The following is a 22,340-nucleotide window of genomic DNA, read 5'->3' as shown; positions in this document are numbered from 1 at the left end:
ACATATAGTGATTTCTATTTACATTTTTTATACCATTTATTATGTATGATGTACCACTTTTTTATAAATATATCACGTTTATTGAATTATTTTAAAAAAAGTAGAATTTTTTAAATATTAAAATATAGTTTTATAATTATATTGTTTTAAAAGAAATTTAATAAGTGGTCATCTCGGGCTTCCAGACAACAAATTTTTTCGGAAAGGTATTCAACCCATTGCGGCAATGTTGCGGAATTATCTCAAGATAATGACTCATCTTCAAGTGTTCGGTAGTGTATTATGCCAAAGTCGAAGTGGATGGTAGCGAGTCGCGCCTAAAGAGGATTCTGTAGAGGAAACTTGACACTTCACGTTGCGAGGTCTTAACGTCTAGATGATCGAGAGCCATGTAAGTAAATGTATAGAGCGTATTGCACCGAAATGGGTGCAGCTCCGTGACGTCAAGGGATCCTTCAAAACTCTCCCCAACTCACCGTTTTCATCGTCGCGTTTCCGTGCTGCGAAACACGCGTCTCGAGAGTCCTTAGCGAAAGTATCGACTTCCGATCGCAGCCGCCGCGTTGTTTAGCACGTCGACGTTCGTGTCGACGATTATACGATGATTGAAATTCTAACCAATATTACGCAACGAGTAAGAGAGAAATTGAAAGAAAGAGAAAACAAGGTGCGCACATTCTATTTTAATATACGCTCGCAATTTCAGCTCGCGGCTCGTCGCGATGTGTGCGGCTGCGTTTGTATCAATTAACGTGCCGCTACCGTGGTAGTTCACGGAGAAAGTGCGCCAAGAGGGACAATGATAAAGAATGGATAGGATATGATTTTTCGTGCCGGTGATACTGGTCGCGATGGAAGAAATAATCTTTGTCAAAGAAAAATACTCTGATTCTCTCTCCGTTCTTTCTTTTGTTCCCTTCTCTTATTTCTTTATCTTATTCTTACAAGAATGCGGCATACTTATTACTAGATTAATACGGCGATGTCCTTTCATTTACTTTAATCTCCCCCAAGATTTAACCTAAATTCAGCGTTAAGAATACAAATTGAAGTGACAACATCGTTTCTAATGGAGTTCTTCCCCTTTTCGCTTTCATCTTCGCGATCGTTTTCTTTTATTTCCGACTGCTTCGCTTTTTTCTATCTGTATCATGTCCGCACAGCACACGCATACATATTTGTATCCGTTGTGCGTATGTATGTAGCTATGCGCGATGGCACGGGTCGGAGGACTCCCGTGGGTGCGATTGTCGCGGCACAAATTACCATGCCCGACCGTCGGCGGGGTCAAACCTTCTAACCGTGGCGTAGTCACATGAGGCCCGGTCACCGTCGTTGCCAAAGGGTCGTTCCACGCGCACCAATTCCTCCCGACTGTCGTCGTTTTTTTTTCTTTCTTTTTTTTTATCCGCTCGCCTTGTTCGCCCCGCCGACGAAACGTTCGTGGTAGACATACCTTTGCCGCGTTGTAAAAATACCGGTGATGGCGCGTATTGTAGCGACTGAGACTATGGTACCATCGAGGATATTTAAAGAGACCCTTGATGGTGATTAAGAACGAAGCTTCACATTAATATAGCAGTAATGTTGAATCATGAGCAATTGAAATTTTATGCTACATTTGCTACTTGTAAGAATTTTTATTTCACGCTTCTATTATGTAATTGATGACAAACAGAATAAGTGAAAATAATTGCTTAAAAGAAGATATATATATATTCAATCTGTGCTATCCTATCGCTTCATAAATGTTAGGTGCTTTTTAAATTTTTCAATCGTAATTTTGTCTTTTGCTTATATTAATAAACTATAATGGCTGTGTTTAATAGTAATTGATACATATTTACATAGTTAGCGAAAGCGAATTGAATGAACACACATTATTGCGCGTTTGCTCCATTTTAACATACGCGTTGAATAATTGTAACTGTTGCATAATCGTTCGCGATTCTCGATTGCAATCGTCGGCCTTTTATATGTTGACACATTTGCACGAGCGCCATTGAAATGTTCGTATCCGAGTTGCGCGCATTTTAAACTGCAGTACACGCATACACGCGCATACACACGCATTCATACTACATTGACGCGCAACGTAAAAGGCAGAAAGACCCTTTCGCGAATAGTAATTTACGAATTTGTCGAGTATGAATTTGCCACGCTCTACCATGAAGTCAAGTGTTTTGCGAGGGAATTTGTCGGTGGCGCGCGAGTCCGATCTGGTGTAATGATCGTCGATGGTCATTGAACCTGCGAGTGAGTTTTCCGAGCATATTGCCGCGTTGCAAAATAATTGTTTGGTGCCGTTTCAAACATGAACCCCATTCTAGGATATATTAAAATTCTCTTTTTATTATAACATTTGTATCGTATGCTATTTTATGTGACATGTTTGTGTTCAAATTATTTGTACATATTGTAAAATATTTTCTCAATTTTTGCACCATCGAATATTAAGTGCGAGTTTTCTTCAAAAAGAACAATCTGTAAAAATTCGTATGCAAGTGGTGTATGAATATATATGCGGTAAAAAAAACACACATATGCTTATACACCTGTGAACACGGCCTACTCTTCATTACCGAAGTTCTCATTGCACGGTGCAAACGTAGAATTTCTCTGCAAAATTCATGCCGCTAAGTACGTAACCGCGCGGGATGCGCGCGAATACGAGTCCCAGCAAGATAAAATTGCTCCCGCGGGGCTCGCGGACGAGGCAAAAATTTGAGACTATTCTCGGAATGCAATCTCAAAATGTGAAGCTAAAAATGCGCCCTCGCAATTTCACACATATTACCGCAAGAATGCCATTGCCGTGGGGTGTAGGGCGATAGGGTTGTCGACGGTCAGGGGAGAGCACACGCGTTTTTACATTTCCCAGTCGCTGTTAAACGTAATGCAGCTCGCAAAAAGTCACGATCTCTTAATACCGCGGTTTTACGCATTTTTTCATTTGCACGTTGTGACTGTGTGGTGTGTCAGCTGCATGAATCATATATCGATAAGTATCATTGATTTTTGAATTTTAGATTAAAATCCTCTTGATCCAGATATCGTGTATAGAAAGAGAGAGAAAGAGAGAGAGAGAAGAGTACATTACATTGTTGAATAAATCGATATTCGGTTTAATACATATAATAGAATATAGCATATAAAAATGGAATTGAGTACTATCGTTTGACTGTGGACTTCTATCGTATACACCGCATGTTAAGATACGTTTAAATGTATTTACGACAACTTTTGTGATCCTATAATCTAAAGCAGTTTTTATATATTCTTACGGATTTTAGAAAATCATAATTTTTGATTAAAATTCAAGGATTTACTTATCGTTTTACTTATGCTTTAATTAAATTATAGTAACAATCTTTAGATTTCTAGTATATTTCTCGCCATGTAAAAAAAAAAGGAAAATTTATTTATATATACATCAGTGTTGGGGTTATGCGCGAAGATTATCAAAGAAAAATAACAATGTAAAAGAAGGGCATACAAAGAATTTGAAGTTTAATCACAGGCAAGGCATCGCCTTCTCGAAGTTTCCTATTAAGGAATGCTCGTTGTAACGACTTGGAAAGTTTGGGTTCCGGACGCAGTTACGTCTTCAGGTATTTTTATTTCCGCCGGAGGGAACCGCGTCTCATCAACTACGCTGTCTAACAACGAAGACGGAACATCCCGAATGAACATCTCATTGCTGGTATGGCAACATGACCACGCTAAAAAGACTTTGCCACTGCCTAATGACTGCCTTTTTTAGGCTCGTACTCTCATAACAAGTTAAAACACGAACAATAACTTTTATATTATACAAAGTTAGTAAGATTTAATAATCATCACAACATGCTGTAATTTAAAATAATTGAGGCGAAAACTTTATATAAAAATATTAGAGGTTCGCGAAATTATAAAATATTTCTAAATCTGTTTACAGTAAATCACTTATAATAAATGTTTTTACCTCTTATACGATAAAAATATCCCCCTAAGAATTCTTGTTTCTTGAGCGAGAATAAAATCTTCAAGGCCTATTTATTGTTATTTATCCGGTAAAACAAGTTGGTTATTTATATAGTATGATTATTGGTTACTTATATAGTAATTTGTATGGATATTATTTGTATGGATATTGGATATTTATATAGTAATTTATAAATGAGTCATTGTATAATAAATTAAAGAAATTTTTTTTATTTTATATTTTATTTTATTTATTTATTTCTCTCTCTCTCTCTTTTCTTTTTTTTCTCTTGAAAAAATTGTAATAAATCATGTAATAAAATTTTTGCAGTTAAAATAAAATTAGACTTAATATTATCCAGATAATTTTTAATTAGATAATAAAAATATTATTATATCATGTCATGCTTTTAATTTTTCGCTTATTAATACTTTCGATGGCTAGTTTTAGCTTCATGCTATTCTCATTCGTGTCATATACGGACACTTTACTCACATAATACTATCAAGAGCGATAAATTAATTATCTAATGAATATTGCCCGTTTGTTCATAATTAGTGATAAAAATTATAATTAACTTTCTGCAATTCTTATTATTATACCTTGTAATACAAACTTAACGGAATCAAAAATCGAGATGTATAGTCGTCTTTACCTACAAAGCATTTCTTGTAATTATTTATGATGTCGGGACGCTTGTAATGTAGATATAATAGTAGATATAATAAATGATCGTGAAATGATCGTGTGAATGAAATCAGTTGACCATTATGATTAATGCTATGATCACTATAATTATATTATGATATCATATATGAGCTGTGATTTTAAAAAGTTGAAGAAGTGAACATGTGTCAGAAATCTCGAAAAATGTATCAGGCAACATATCGTATTATGCATAACTGCAATATCTCGTATTAGTAGTGGGAATGTATTAAATTTAATTAAGACGATGACTAGCTAATTTTATTCTATATATCAAATTCGAAAATATAGCAATTGTGCCGCCTATTATTTGTTTTTTGTTTTTATTCACGTAGTTATTTTATAATCCAGTAGTATTGTAGCGTACTTTCTATAATTCGTACATTATCGGATTGTACCGTATTTTAAGCGTATTTTTGCCGAGATCGAATCCTGTGAGCGATTGAGCATCGGTAGCATCGTATGCGATCTCATTGTATTTTGCTCGTTTAAAGTACATTGTGTATCGAACCTATAACCATTCGGAATGCCATACAAAATGGCGAATAGTTGGCCAGCGCAAATGATGATAGTGTATACGAGACGCGTTTGAAAAAACATTTTAACTTTTTTATTTTCTTTTTTCGCAAAATTTTTTTAACCGTGTTTGTATTAAGATTTATTTAGCGCCTTAAGTGTTTTGATTTAAATTGATATTTTTTTAATTTTAATTTTATTTATTTAAAATAGTAGATTTTTATTAAAATAAATTCATTTGAGTTTGCAATCTTTTAATGTTTAGTATCTTTTAATGTTTTTATTTATTAATTAAAAAAAAAATGACTTTATATAATATAAATATGATAAAAGGAAATAATAGCCATTACACTTTGCATTTTTATGATACTTTCACAACAGTTCAGGTGAGATATTTTTTCCATCTATTTTTGTATCGAGATTGTTAAATTCTAATATAGATACAGTGAATACGATAAATCCCGTTAGCGTGGGCGTGCGTATGTGTGTGTGCCAAAATCGCCGACAGGCAACAATAACGCAATTTCCGTGGATCCACGGAAACGTTTTCGTTGAAATGTTTGAATAGATCACAGCGGTGGTATTTACGCAGAACAATGATAGAACAAAGTACAATATTGCTGAAAATCTAAATTAATTGTGCTTTTCTACTATTTGCTTTTCTGCTATTTAATATCGATATTGTTTGCTTCTAGTTTGTGTACGTATTTTATAAAGCTGTCATTTCTATAATTAATTATATACAATCTGTGCCGGTAATTAATTATCATATTTATTATAATACATAAATGCACTCTTTTTGTGTTATGCTCATTATACATAAATATATATCTAATGAATCAACAATTTTTTACGTTATGGTAAATATTAAATCGTATAACTACATTTTATGATACACATTTAATATAGTTTATATCGGTAATTATTAAAACATCATATTTAGATTGGTAATTTACGTATAATAATTTATTTTATGGATATCTCTGTTGCCAAAATTTATGAAATATTTTGTATAAGGGCAATGAAATATTATATTCTAATAATATTGTATAAATATATTCAAGATTTCATTATTATAATTACATTATTATTTTATGACATTGTTACAAAAGCGGAATCGCAACGATTGATTATCGAAATATTGGAGAGATTTGATGAAAATACGATATCAGCGAACAGTTAACGTTTCCTGGGGAAGACGAGTAATGTTTCAAGTAGTATCCGAGAGCTGCCAGATCAATTTCGTCCGATGTTACGCAAATTGTCCTGATCCTGGCGACGTTCTCATATTAATCATAGAAGCTACCCTCCGTTACGGCGTGAGCAACCGCTCCTCCAATCTCGAAATTTGCTTTCTCTCCCTTGAATTCTCGATCTACCCTCCTATACCTTGGGTTTCGTCCTTCTTCTCTTCAGTCCATATATTCTCCTTCATCTAGCGGGGCGCATGATATGTTTAACGTTGAATATAATTCGAAAGATAACCCAGCTTGCTTTTTGGCGTTTCAAAATTATGTTCGCAGGAATTTTCGGATTGGAAGCATTAGCAGGATTTATATATGCAAAATACAACGCACTGATATATTATTGACATTCTAACTAAATAGAATATATTATTGACATTCTAAATAAATAGAATAGCTTTCGAAATTTATGACATAATGTTATATATTCGCAACAATTTTATTTTGCGATTGTGCGATATAAAAAAACTTTATAAAAATTCTTGTATTTAAATATGCATTAAATCTTTAAGGAAAAAAAGAACAAGTTACATAGTATATATTTGATTCTCAATTGTTGTCAAAACTTTTTTAAATCGCTTACATTCACAACTTACAGTCACAACTTTTTTAAATCTTATACATCTCTCTTTGGATAGAACACTCGAATCGATATGCATCCTTAAGATTTTATCGGTTTTATTACGTAACCGATCGAGGTCGCTCTGTATAATCGAAAGAGTTCTTATGAATGCATATACATACATAGCAACTTGCTTTATCCGGTTTCTATTGTATATGCTATGTGCTTCTTTCTCTTGTTGTCTTTAATATGCATAAAAGCTACAATTTGAACCGCTTGTACTACTTATATTTGTTGCACGAAATTGAATTAATTATCTCATGTCAGTCTTAATAAGCATTTTTTAATGATATTTAAATAACTTTACATATATTGATGTAAATATGTTTACGAATTATATATGTGCGTTTCAAATTTAATGCTTCAGTTAAATTGCTGGCTGATGCGTTATAATAAAAATACATTTTTAGATAATATGACCATAAAGTATAATAACATAATAATTGCGATTAAAATCCAGCATAAAAACAATGTAAAAGTTTCGTATTTTTTACAACGTAAATGTTTTATAATATAGTATTTTTGTCGATATCGATATTAATAGATAATAATGATATCGATTAATAATGATATCGATATAAAATATGCGGACTTTAATTTAATTTTATTTATTTCGAATAATTATATATTGATTATAAGTAAAGAAAAAGAAAATATTAAAGCTCTCTTCTAAAGAGAGCTTTAGTATCTTATTTCTCTCTTAAAGAGTTTATAATAATTTTTATATAATATTACATTGCAATGCTGTCTACATTTTTTTGTAAGGAAACCATGCCGCAAAGATATGATTTGTAGAAAAATAACGATAAAAGTAATTGTTGAATTAATTATTCATTACCGAAAAGATATATTGAAATTATTAGTATTACAAATTTTACAACACCATTATCGTCATAGTTAGCGAAACAATAAAAATTATAATTGTATTGATAATGGCATTATAAGTAATCTGTTATTTTTCAGCTTGAAATAGCTGTATAATCTGATATTGTATACAGTAGTTGCGTTCACACCGTTTGCAGTCAAGTGCGTCCGTTTATTCATGATCGTATCTGCGCCCTAACTTTAAGCGTTACGTTCGCACAAACCCCCTATCACGTCTATATTCTATCCCGGACATCCAATACCCGAGAGTTTGTGGCACGGGTTGACCCAATCTGGCGACAATTTCGTGAGATTTTTATAGCGATAAGAATTCGAGCAATTTTATAGATTTTTGCGTGCAAATAATATTATTGTCAGTTGCAATGATTTTGCAATATACAAAATTAAACTTCAGAAAGATTCATAAAGACATCAAGACAAGCAATAACACTTTTTGATTAAATTCGTAGTACTGATAAAAATAAAGAGATGTTTGTTAATTATATTCTTTAAAGTTACGCGTAACGTTTTACGTCAGAATAAACATAGAAGAACATCAATGACAAATATTAAATATCTCACGATTTTAATTTTACAGAAATGGGTGGTGCAACGGTAATCAATGAAATATCATCAACAGAAAATCCGGAGAGACAATGGGATTTTATATCAAACAATATTCTGCGAGAACTAAACATTGGCTCATTTTTTTTTCGGTAAGTAAATACTGTCATGACACCAAACGAAACACAGAGATGGTAGATTCGAGGCAATTATTTTTAATACACTTAAAATTTAAAGCGAGAAAGGGTTATAGTGAGAGAAGGGTCTCGTTTCGTCTTTCTCTCTTTCTCTTTCTGTTACTCTCTTCCTGCTCTAGCTTTATCGTTTTTTTTTGTTCGTAAAGTATACAAGCGCAACTAGTTATCTCTACCCTTTCTGCCGTTTCCTGCGGGCACACGAATGGAAAAACTGCTTCGTGACGGCGCGGGCAGGCAGTGATTCGTCACTCGCCGAGTAGCCAGCTGACGCACATTCAGTGATTTCAGTTTGGAAATTATTTTAACATCTCGCAGTTTGCCGATGGCGATCCTTTTGTACTTTACTATTAATTTTTTATCAAAGGATTTAATACCTCTTTATATCACTCCTAGAAAATAACATTTTTAACTACAATCGAAATAATGCTGCAAAAAATTATTAATGTGTATTTATTTCTCATTATTAATTTAAACGTAAAAACGAAGGGAGATAACTATTTATAATTGATAAATTCGAGTAATTAGTCGAGTAATTTTTCCCATCTACGGAGCACATCTGCATTAACAATTTTTAAATCATTATTGAGCGGATTTAAAGATCATATTTTATGAATGATGAAATTAAAATGCGAATATGTTTTTTTAACCCGGTAATGAACAGGCAATAAATATTATCATGTTCGAATGAATGAATTTTAAATAATACTTAATGGCATCTCGTAGTACTTAATTAAGATTGAATATTATTGCAACAAAATACCATTAAAAATGTCTTTATAATGTGAAAATTTGTTCTACAACATAAAAAATATATTTTATTATGTATATTTGCTTTTACAAAATATTTTAAGATTAAGTTGAAAATATACATATATAACTTATAACTTTTACATATATATATATATACATATATGTATATATATATATATATATATATATATATATATATATATGATGTATGTATAAAATACATATATATTGAAGAAAACTTATAAAAACAATTTATGAGATCTGTCATTTGATAATAAAAATGTTAAATCTGATGCAGCTTCTTATTACACGGTACGATATATTGTTTGAATCTTTATTGTATGTCGAGAGGGTTCTATTAATTTAATCATTGCGCTTTTTAATTTGTGGGGGGAGATCTCCCCATGCAATGTCCTGAATTGTATGTCGCGCTGTAGATAATAAAATCTGATAATCTATTTATTAAATTTCGAATAAAATAATTCAACTTCCCTTCATTCTATTGATAATAAGAGTTTTTATTGCTAAATATCATGTTGTTTATCACGCAATATCATCTGGAAAGGCGTCGCGTAATGAAATTTCGCAGATGTTAATGTCATGCGCCTGACAATATTAACACAGCTAATAAAATTGCATTGTTTACAAATAAAATACAGTTTGAATTTGACATGAGAAATAATGAGTATGGGGAAAGTATGTCTATAAAGATGTACATATCAAATTAAATATATTGTACTGTTAATAAAATACGCATAAATTTTTCGATGTAAATTTATTGTTTTCACGTTTTTATTACACGTGTATCTAATATTTAATATATATGTGAGTGAGAGAACAAATACAAACATTATAAGAAAAAATTACATATTTTTATCAAAAGTGACAAAATAATTTTTTTTTTAAATGCATATTGCTCGCATATTCTTAATCTTAATTGAATAACATAAGATGCCATTAAGTGTTATTCAAAATTTATTCACCTAGAAAAAGGAAGAGAAAAGAAGAGAGAAAGAGAGAGATATGTGTGTATGTATGTGTGTGTGATTATATCTTATCTATTCATTACCAAATTACAAAATACATTCGCATCAAATACACAGTATTCTTTCGAAATTATCATTCAGAAAAATCAAAATACGAAATTACTTTGAAAAAAATTAAATTTATTCTAATTTTGTAAATTTTATAATTCTGATATACATACATACAGAGACAATACGTGTAATGGTAGGGGTAGTCAAAAGAATATACGAATTTAATAATACTTTTACACCGGCAAATTACGATCGTACCTCATCTCTCTTAATGCGATCCGCGTCCGTTTATTGCCGCATCGACTTTCCCCACCTGTCGCGAGTTGACACACCACGAAGCCATCATGAATAGAAGCCGTCGCACTTAGCACGACGATCGTAATCTCTCACCTCACTTTTACTGCCGCAATGAAAAGAATAGCGACCATCGTTCTTCGCACTTCATTGTCGCCGTCGCTAGCTAGCTAGCTAGCTGGGCTAGCTAGCTGGCTGGTTGGCTGGCTGGCTGTCTAGCTGGCTGGCTGTCTGCTTCGCTTACGTTGCAAAGGGAACCTGCGGAAAGGACGATAGGGCGCGCAAGGCGGGAAGGCCCAGAAGCCCTTCGTGATTTCCTATTAGCACAGATATTGCTTCACGAAGGACGAAAGTAATAATTTATCCGGGCGTAGGGTCGCGCTTTCCTCTCTCGCCCTTTTCTTTCTCGCTCTATTCATTTCTCATACTTCGCTTCTCTCTTTCTCTTCGTGATACCGCCGCTAACCGCCCCCGAGCTTAACCCACCGCCACGTCCGCCTGGTTCATTGTAGCGCAAAAATAAGTGAGTGTATGATGCACGGGCGTAGGGGGAATTATATGCTCTGTAAGTGGAAAAGGAAAAAGGGGGTTGCCACGGACAGCTCTCCAGGGGAAGGGGGAAAGGCTGAATACTTTACCGCGGCGACGCACATACGACGGAAAACGTGAATTCGTTCGTTTTCCTGGTAACCACTCTCTCTTTCTCTTTCTTTCTCTTTTTTCCCTTTAGGATTTCTTTTCCGGCTCCATTCTTTTTACATATACCACTTTCTTTCCTACATTCTTATTTCTGATTCTCTTCTTAATCTACTTTCTTCCTTCGCTATGTCTTTTCTTTTTCCTTTAGCGTACATCCTACTAGGCTGCATGCGGAAAAGAGAACTCATGTGGAATAGACGGACAGAGTTAATCCTTCGTGCGCGAGAGAAGCAAAAGGCGAGACTGCGCCGTCTCTTGAGTTTTACAGCGCTTTGGCGATTACGCCGGTAAAAAGAGGATCGTCTAGTCGAACCTTCTACAAGCGATTGTTAAATATCCAGATATGAGTAGTTTGAACTATATATATAGCGCGGGAATGTTCGCGCGCGCGCGCGCGCACGCATACACACACACACACACACACACACACACACACACACACATTAACGACAAACATTGATATTAATCTTAAACCTAAACTTCTTCTATTGTATATTTCTGTGAATTTTATTTAGATTATTTTTTGTTGTATCGGAAAAAGATTATTAAAATTGAAACTCTCGTTTTTTAAATTATAAAATTAAATTTTTTTCACTTATGATTGTTTTTCTAAATGTACTTTTGATCACGTTCTATCGATTACTTATCGGAGTTACTCATTGGAGTTCAGTTAATGTTCATAGCTAGAGAGTAAAATGCTGAGAAAATATCACGGAATTAAAGGTATTACGGAATTAAATGACTTTTCCCTACCAAGAAATCAACAAAGATTAAATATAATCCCAGACAGAGTTATTTGTCGATTTTTGTTTGGATTGCCTAAACTTTTTTCCGCAACTATAACACAATATCAGCAGAATAAATCTTTAAAAATATTAGAAAAATGTATATACTAGCATGTTTAGTAATATAGTTTCTATCGCACATTAGAAATAAAAAAATTACTATTTTAATTGCTTCATAAAATTATATGCTCATCTTTCCTTTGGAAATTAAACATTTGTTTAATGCCGCAAACATCGAAGGAGAAATATTGCAATATCATTCCTACGCGTACGCGTTATCTCGCATTTTCATCAGAAACGGCGCAAATTAATTAGCATCTTTCCTAGCACTTGATCGCGGCAACCTACTCCTCGAGGAGCAGTCTTGAATCCGTATGAAAGTTGTTCGACTTGTTAGTTTCGCGCGCGTGATAAACTGCGATTCGCGCGTTTCTTGAAATAACAGGTCGGAAGAAGGGAGAGAGGGGGTAAGAGCACAGGGGTTAGCGCGATAATTATTATTATCCAGTTTGTCAAACGGTTGGGGCAGATGTCGTCGTTCCGTGTCTCGCAAATGCGTCATGGATCGCGCCGGCTGCCTGAAGATGTAAATCCCATTAGCGAACTTGACGCGACTTCCTGGCCCGAGTATCTCGACGCAATGCGAGGTATAGGCGATGCGACGACGACGACGACGAAGGCGAGGGCGATGATGACAGCGCGATGGCGCTGACAGAATATACGTGATAACGATTCGCTGCACGAAATCGTTCGCTCCACCGTCGTTACGTGAAACAATATTTATGTTATAGTTGGCAATACAGTTTCTCCGCGCGGACTCCTTGTATGAACAATACACAACGCAAAATATACCATAACCAGGAGAACGTGCCGAGTTTCGAAACGTTACGGTAGGACAACAGTAACCGGATACATTCCGGAAATTGAGAGAAATGAAATTCCCTATGCCTGTGCGTGCGTTCATGTAATTTCATTTCTAGATATCCGTTACTTTCGAAGTATATAGACGAATTAATGAGAACAACATTCGTGCGCGCAGATAAATACCGGATTATATTTTCAATGAGATACGAATGATAATCAAAGTGAGGCCATTACTTTCGCTACAAAGTTAAACGCGGTTCGCAAATTAAAGGAGCACTTCGCGGATGCAATGTGAACATCACGGGATTTATTATATCGTTAGAGCGTGAAGCAGGGAATATTTCTCTCCCGGTACTGCCTAGGGGATACGTCACCCCTCTGGCCCGACACATCCCAGTCTTCCCCCCTTTATTTTATTACGAACGAACGAACATGTCGTCGACCCCGCAGTCCTAAAATCTGCAAATACATTACAGATAAAAAGGAGTGAAAATCTAAGAAAAAAACAATTTTATTTTTATCGTTTTATTTTTATCGTTTTATTCAAATTGTAATTTACAACATTCAAAAAAATATTTTGTCAACGTTGTCGCGTAAAATTTATTTGTGGGCGCATTTCTTACGGTAATACATTGTACAGCATTTTAAGAACAATATACATAGTGCAACACAAAAGCTTCGATCGTAATGTTCGTAATTGATCATGCGTTTCCGAGGGAAGATGAACGCGACGTCGAGCGTCAAGGGGATAAAATCTTACACGGTCGTAACTCGCTGTGCGCGTTACGTCGTCGTATTCCCGCGGCAGCGCGATGGATACGCGCATGTAACACACGTGTATCTGGTGCGCGCGAGAGGCGAATTTGCATGCCAATATCTTTCAAGAGAATAAATCCATACGTATGAGGGAAGAAGAGCTCCTTAAATTGGTAATCGCGGTCTACGAAGCAGCCTCAACGTTTATCCGTCACAGCCTAGGCGGAGTTACGCAATAGTACGACGTCTTTCGGTGACAATGCGTCGCGCAAACATTTGGTAACTCGATACTGAACGTTTCGTGTGTATAGAAGTATCTGTCTGCGCCGTGTTTTCGATTAATTTGTAAATTTAAATGCACGCACACCCTCCAACAATTGCGAATTGCAAAAACAATTGTTTTGAAGAAATTTTACTACGCATAGAAGTATGCCAACTTCTTGACGCTGTCTCTTTCATTAATGTTTCCTTAATATTTTGCGACTTATGACGTAATATTTTATTTATGATGTGATAGATTTGAAAGATTAATCGAGGATATTTTTTGTTCTAGCAAAATATGATATTTGCACACATTAATTGAATATCGTGCTGTTTAACAATATTAATATATGGCAGGTGATGAGATTTATATTATAATTATTGTTATATATTATTAAATATATTAATAATATATGTTAATATTTATTAATAATATGTATATTAAAACATGTAATTAAGTTAGGGTGTAGATATATTCAATATTTATTCTATGTTTTATTTAATAATGGATAGAAACATAAATATGTATGTTTTGTTTTATCATCTTACAATTGGGATAGCTATATAACGTAATTTCTATTATATATGTTATAACATATTATATATACATATTTATAAATTTATAAAAAAAAATTATTATAGCATAGTCAATTTGCAATTTTTTTACTACGCTATATACATATATATGAAATTACATATATGTACGTATCTACAATATGGCTTCAATATATAAGCGTACGTTAAATGCAAACTAATTCATAATTCTCGCAAAGGATGAGAAAGGTCATTACAAAATCGGCAATATTAACGTAACTCTGTACGATATACAAAGTTTCTAGAAACTAGATCTGCTATATGAGATCAGCTACGAAAGAACTGGGGGATTGAATGTAGCTCGTAAGCTGAGCCAGCGATGCTAACACGTATCTACGTAAAATTAGGGCACATGGCTAAAGCCTGTAAAGCGCGCATCTCTCTTCACTTGTACATGAAAATTTACGTCTGCATTTTACTGGAAAAGCCATTTGAAATAACGGCTTAAACTAATCATTTTGTTTTTTTTTTGTTTTTTTTTTCTAAAAACCATTTTAAATTCAATTTTTTATTAACGGAAAATGCACGACATATGTATATGTATATACGTGACACACATAAAATAAATGGAAATATTAAAATATATAAAATTATTTCGCGTGTTTATATAAGTTAAAATCAATTTTCAAATACATTTTTGCATGTTTTTTACGCATAAGAAAATAGAAATAGATGATAATAGATCGTTAATATATGCATATATGCATATATGCAAGAAAGAGAGATTTTGGTGTTAATCTTTCGCTCGCAAAGGTGCAGCTCTTTCTATAATGTCGGCACGCCGGAATCTATTTGCATAGAGACATCTAACGCGTCGAGCGTAGCAAGTTGCGAAAATTCTCCGATGTGTCCTCCGTAAATATTCATTAAAAGGGGGAGGTAGACTACTCCCGAGTCGCGTTGACAGTAACGTTAAAGAGGTTCTCTCGGGAGAAGCTTGTCGCTCGTGGTCCTGGTTGCCGGTATTGTGGAGAAGTGTGCCGATACCTTATTTCGCCGAGACGGCGAAATAATCTGCTATGCATAGCTCTGCTCTCGCCGCGCGCCACACACACATTGCCATTATATTTTAACCTCTACACGCCAACGGCCGCGCAACCGACGGTGCTAAATTCCGGTGGCAGGCTGCTCGGTAACGATCGTATCCCGGCAAACAGGCAGTTTCGGTCTCCTCGAATCCCTGGCGGGTCTTAGTCGGGAATCGAACGCGCCTACGCTGCGGCCTCTTTCCCTACCCCATACCCGTACTCGGCTTTTTGATTAACCTATGCATACTTGAAATCGCCTCGGCGCGATTTTCCGCGCATGAAAATTTAAATGGACTACAGTCCGAAAAGGAACCGCGCCGTTTTCTTCCGAAATGTAACTTTGCCGTCATCCCTAGCGAAGCAGACGGTCGTGTAATACGATATCAAATAATTATTTTTCGTGAAATTCAATCCGACAAATCAATAGGCAGCAAATCGGTAGGCAACATTATCTTGGTTTATATCGAATAGAGGTCTTTTTGAATCGTTTAAAGTTTAAAATCAAATTCCGTCAAATACAAACGCTGAAAATCAAACGTTATTTTTTCCAATTTTTTATTTTTCCATATCCATAAAATAATGAAATTTAAGAAAATATATAGAAAGTATCTACCTGCAATTTATTTGTGACGATCAGGTCATTAGTTTACCCGTAGCCTAATGAGCACCTTGGAGACGAATTGCGTCGACCGGCTGAGATATTGATGGAGGGCGTTCTTATTCTAAGCGATCGTGAAGCGGACGAGGAACATCAGCGAGGGTAGTAATCGATAAAAGGGCGTCTCCTCGTTAATACTGTTCGAAGCTTAGCTCATTATAAGCTTGCACGTGTTACATGTATAATGGCTGCAGAAATTAGCGAAATTAATGGTGCACCGAGTCCGCGAAGTATTAAATAAGTAGATTACTTTAATGGCCGCTACACGACGATCCGTTTAAGCTTCTTCCCGAATGAATTTTCATTGTTCAGTGTAGAAAAGGCGAAAATGGTGATTTTTCGAATATTTTTCAGAGGACAAAATTCGAGAGAAAGAAAAACGCCACGCGAATGTTTTATTGATTGACTTTTAAACAGTTACAAAGTCGATATTACATTTCCAAGCAAATTTCACATAATCTTTGCTTGAATGTTTGTCAAATAGTCGAAGTAGCAAAGCAAAAATTGCATAACGATCGAATGTCGTGTTCATATAGGAGGAAATTACGCGTACATACCGTGGAAAATTGCAGAAACGTGATTGCAAAAGAACCCTTTAATCGACGAGAGACGAAAGAGTTCGCGTATGTAAGGGGGATATCTAATAATACATTAATGAAAGGTCAGCCGCCGGTATAGTTAACCAGACTTGCAATAGAATGAAAAGAAATAACGAACAATAACGGTAGATCGCGTTCTTCGAATACTCCTGGCGGCTCAGATTCTTCGCGTTTATCGCCCCCGCGATTATATAAATATAATGTACTATATAAATACTTTCGTCGCCCGCGCAAGAAAGAATGTGAGGAGGCCGTATTCTGCAGTTTAGCGCCATACGTTTCGCAATTATTATCGCGACGATGCCACAGATATTTTTGCTAATTATCGCGCGCGATGCGGCCAATAGCATAGCACGAGACACACACACACACACACGCACACACGCACGCGCGCACACACACACACACACACGCACGCACGCACACACACGCACACGCACACGCACGCACGCGCGCGCGCGCGCGCACACGCACACACACACACACACATAGAATGGCCTCCAGAATGTGAATAACGGGCAGGGGAACTGTCGTCGGGAATAATATGAAGAAACCAGCGGGTGCGCGGCGAGGGTGTACGACGATTGAAAAGAAAGTGAAGGAAGAAGGAGAAAAGGAGGGATCGTGGGATGAGGACTGCGCGAGAGGACAATTTGCTGAGAATTTCAAGAACGCAACATTTCGATCGGCGCGAAATGAAATAAGCCAACGAATATTAATTCAGGACCGTTCAAGGGGAATCGCAGACGTGAACGCTCGATACAGATTATTTGACCTGCCTTCCGAACGGGAGAGATTTTCCGCTACGGAATCGCGTTCCCGAGACCCCGCTGCACCGTTGCACTGGTATTCTTCGATATTTGATATACAGTCACAGCCGTTGATATATAGATTGGTATTTAATAAAAAATTTTGTTCCTCTGATAATTAATTTACGCATTAATTTCCCCTCTTCGTAGTTATATCGATCTTTGTAGAAAATACATTTTTTCACAAATACCTTGATATTTACTTGGTAAATATTTACTAAACACTCATTTATTGATTTATAATTTATATTGATTTCATATTTTAACCTACACCATAAAACGGCAGCGATAACGTAATTTTATGTAATATAATATTCAACGGCGGAAGACCTTTGTTTCACGCAGCTACGGGAAACTTTATATCCCATTCCGCTAAATCGTAATGCGCATTCGCTCTCTTCACAGCGCTTTCAGGCATCGCGCGTAGATTATTCGTGAGTAGGCAAAATCTTTCGCCCCCGCAAGCGTGTTTTCGCGCAAACGAAATTCGCGCATAAAGCCCATCTGTAGAAAGCGGTTCGAAGCTCACTGAGCAACCGCGGAACTTGCCGTGTCATGTGTATGCGCGTGTATATGTATGTGGGCATATGCACGTTGATTTGCACATATGGGCGCACGTGTGGCACCTAGTAGTATAACGTGGTATGGTCACGCCATCGCCTCTGGGATTCTGCCGGTTTCCCGCATGCAACTTATGATCGTTACTAACGGAACATTATGTAACTCGCGATAAGCGCGTAATAGTTCATTCTAATCGTTATTTAAAACGCGCCCCCGTATCGTGCTGGACCTGTTAACTCCTCTGTAATCTTCCTGAAACGTTACTAATTGTATTAAGTCGACCCCTGGTCCCGAGACTGCTGCGCGTAAATTTACTACTCATCGTAAAAAGGAGCAGATCCTTTTACATAGCACGTTCGTACGCGAATATTTGGAGTTATTCGTTCCAATTAACGTTAAATAACACTACGTTCCTTCATTAACGTATGAAGGAAAATGACGTGTTGTATTAAACGGTTGGATCAATTCCCGGGGACGAACCTTGCACACGTCTAAAGCCGCGCACACGTTGGATGATTCATTAAAATTGTACGCTTTCCGTTCGATTAATGCATTATCGAAAGTATATTGTTGCGTCCTGCGCGAGATTTTACGAAGATGAGAGCAAAATCCGTCGTTTAATGTTTTACTCTGCAAGTTATAACGTCGCAAACTTTATTCATTGACGTAAATGATTCCCCTAAATTGCATTTGCGGATTTGCAAACAAAAGTATATCAAGAGACGAGGAGTTCTCGTAGGGGTTTATAAACGTTCAGGCAGCGAGAGGAATGGAGAAAGATCGAGTTATTAGTAATTTGAATATTTATAGAGCCGCGTGAGAGAGAGTTAACCGCGGATTTTTTTCATTTTAATAATCACGAGTCGCAAATTTAATTTCTGTTGTCTTCAGTGGTTACAATGAAACCGCAGCAACGCTCTGCTTAATGTATTTCAAAGTTATTCCGAATAATCAATGATAAGTGAATAATTTCAAACGGAAGCATTTGCAGAACGATGATCGTAAAAACAGTATCGTTTGACTCTTTACTATCGTTGCTATTTGCAGATATTACTCACATGGGATGGCGCGAAAACTCCGCGGATAACTGCACGTTTTTATTCGAGCACCGTATAGACGAAGAGAACCGATATAATATTGCGAACGACCGGGAAAGTCCTATTACTTTCTCCGCTATTACATAAGGCGTCGGCACGTTCGTATTACGATTCGTTTTGCCGGCTCATGTGCATTCAGCTATATGCCAATATCATAAGCTTCGAATTTACCTTCTTCGTGAAATCGGTACGCAATTTCGATACGGAGAGAGAGCGAGAAGGTAGATTCTATATGTATAACAGTTGGCCTGACGTGACTTCTTCTGCTTACTCGATAAACGTTACTTCTCTCGCATCCGCGCTCTAAATTGTTAATGTTGCATTAATCTTGCTTCGCTTAATCGTAATCATTTGGTAATTTGGATCATTACGTTGCATTTATATATACATTGACCGAACTTTTACATTCCTAAAAATTACCAAGCGTCATGCAAAATTAAAATCGACATCAACAAGTGTCATGAAGCATGAAATATTTTTGGTTTTATCAAAATCATTTATAGGACACAAATATACTTCGAATATGAAATCACGATTGTTTCAATGTACGGTAATATGATGAAAATAATTTGAATTGAGTTTTCTGAAATTTAAATTTTTGAGATGTAACCGGATAATTTAATTTTTTTTATTATCAGGGCATTCATAATACAATTGTAGGACAAGAGGCAAATCTTTATGCTTTCAAAAATAGAAATAAATGTAGAGAAATGATCACTTTCTAAATGGTGGCGTTAATGAAAATTAATGTTCTCTTTCAGACCGGTGAGTTTTCTATAGCTCCAGTTTTCGTCGTTTTATAATGCCATTCACGAAGGCATTTTAACGAATGGGATAGCTATTCTGCAATTTTTGAGGCAAACTGAAGAAAAACCATTATTCAGCTCTTAATATTCTTGCCAGAGATTGTTTGCAATATTAAAACAGCAATATTAAGGCATGTTTTTCTTTCGCGCTTATTGTCATGCATTTTGCCGATACTTGTTCGATACACAGTGAGTTTTAAGTTGTTACTTCAATCTCTAACGTCTCTTAATCTCAAATTAATTGTGTAATAATTTTTTGCTCTTTTATTGCTACAATATCGCATTTTCTTATTATTGTCTCATTCAGTTTCGTTTTCGTCGATTTTCAATCGGTTATTGAATACAGTTATGAATTACAATCAGTTATGAAACGCAGTGTCTAATTAAACATTATAATCATATATCTAAAAGAAAACATAGCGCAAAAATTCGATAAGATTTTCGAGGAAATGAAATATATAACGTTACTTACAGTTAACAATTGACAAATATATCAAAAATATTTTGGCAACGATAAATCGAAAGCGACAGGATATAAAAATTCAATTGTCTCGTGTATTTTTTTTCTCATTGAATGAAATATTTCACAGTAAATTTGCGATATGCTCATTTTGCCCGATTTAAATCCTAGTGCGAATTCCTGTTTCGAGCAATAAATCGCAAACGAGCGTCTTGCCCGTTAATTTATCCATCGAAATTCGATTATCGCGTATTTTGAATATTTGCGGTCTTTGCTCCGCGGAATATCGGAGTTTCCGCGCTCAAGGGATGGTCGTGAAGCTCGGAAGTTGGTTATTATATTAAGAAAAAGTCTCGGTTAGCGGAAATTGGATTTCACTTTTAACCGCGAGATGGAGGTTGCTTAAGAGTCTGCTTCGCTTGCTGGATTTTGATTGTAAACTATTCTATCTCGTTCCGCGGGCGGACCTTCTCGTGCCATCCGGCCGCATTCGAGCCATAGGCAGTCGTTTTCTGCGTACAGATATTATTGGAAAAATATATCGACGCTATAAAAGCCGTGGAAGCCTTTAAGCTGAAAATTGCTTTTAGTCGAAAGTGGGTGTTCCGCCGCTGCAATATTTTTCCGGAAACTAATATTCAATTCAAGGCGTAAATTCGATAATCGCGACGCGTAAGCGCACCGCATTAAATGTGGCATTAATGCCACCCCCGCTATTTCCGTATCTCTCGCAAGAGTGTACGCGTTACTGCATTTATAACATATAGCGGCATTATTTTTATCGTTATTTATTGATCGAAAACAAATGAATATAATTCGATGATCACAATTAAATAATTTCTATGCAATAGCCGACAAACATTTTTAGCTAGTCAAATTTACATTTATATTGTATTTTGTGGAAGCATAGAGCAAAAATTTGATATTTTTCATATTTTTTTCCTTTTTGTATATCTATAGATAAAAATTTCGTGACACTTGATACACATTATCGCGGGTAAAGCTCTCGTTTTAGTCCGCGGACATCTTATAAATTTTCAGACAAGTTAAGCGGACGATAAGTATTTCAGTTCTCTCAAGCAGCAGCGCTATTGTTGTCCGGACGATAAGATCTCGCGCTAAATCCAAGCCTGGCATCGGTACCACAAGGACAGTTTGAGTTATGTCGCTTGGTACCACAATGAGGAAACTCGGTAGGGATGGTTAGGTGGACGAAGGTTAGGGGAATATGGTGGACGAAGAAGAAAGAAGATGGAGACGGAAGAGAAAGAGAGAGAGGAAGGTAGTAAGGGTAAGATCGAGAATTTATAGGAAGAAACGCCTTACGCAAGTATACGAATATACCGTTAGACCTTGCATGGGGTATGTCTGAAATGCGACTGCTTTGCTCAAATGTTTGTCTTTAAAGTGTATACACAGTTCCCCTCTATACAAAAGGAATGTATTATTAATTTCCGAAAGTTATAATAGATTGGATATAACTAAAAAATATATTTATAAAATAGTGGATTAAATAACATTAAATTTGGTAAGCTTGTTACAAGTCTTACACCTGTCACACTTTTGCCATAGTGTTCTATACATAATCTTCTGCGAAATCATGAAA

At 35.7% G+C, this 22,340-nt stretch overlaps 1 protein-coding gene and 1 long non-coding RNA gene across 13 annotated transcripts in view; one reads left to right on the top strand and one right to left on the bottom strand.

Moving 5' to 3' along the window:
• Positions 1 to 22,340, top strand: part of LOC145971141 (uncharacterized) — a 239,991-nt gene that overhangs the window by 34,215 nt on the left and 183,436 nt on the right. For all 3 annotated transcript variants that reach the window (XR_014438774.1, XR_014438776.1, XR_014438775.1), the window contains exon 2: positions 8,514 to 8,631. This is a non-coding gene — a long non-coding RNA (uncharacterized LOC145971141). The remainder of the gene's footprint in view (positions 1 to 8,513; positions 8,632 to 22,340) is intronic.
• Ten-a (Teneurin-a transmembrane protein) overlaps positions 1 to 22,340 on the bottom strand; it is a 448,925-nt gene that overhangs the window by 244,078 nt on the left and 182,507 nt on the right. The gene's annotated exons all lie outside the window — the stretch shown is intronic.

This window comes from Camponotus vicinus, unplaced genomic scaffold (genome assembly GCF_025532165.1).
Source record: "Camponotus vicinus isolate PSW18456_S1 unplaced genomic scaffold, iyCamVici1.0 SCAF_4, whole genome shotgun sequence".
NCBI classification, from domain to species: Eukaryota; Metazoa; Arthropoda; class Insecta; order Hymenoptera; family Formicidae; genus Camponotus; species Camponotus vicinus.
The sequence above is the reverse complement of the archived record's forward strand: the minus strand, read 5'-3'. Positions and strand labels throughout refer to the sequence as shown.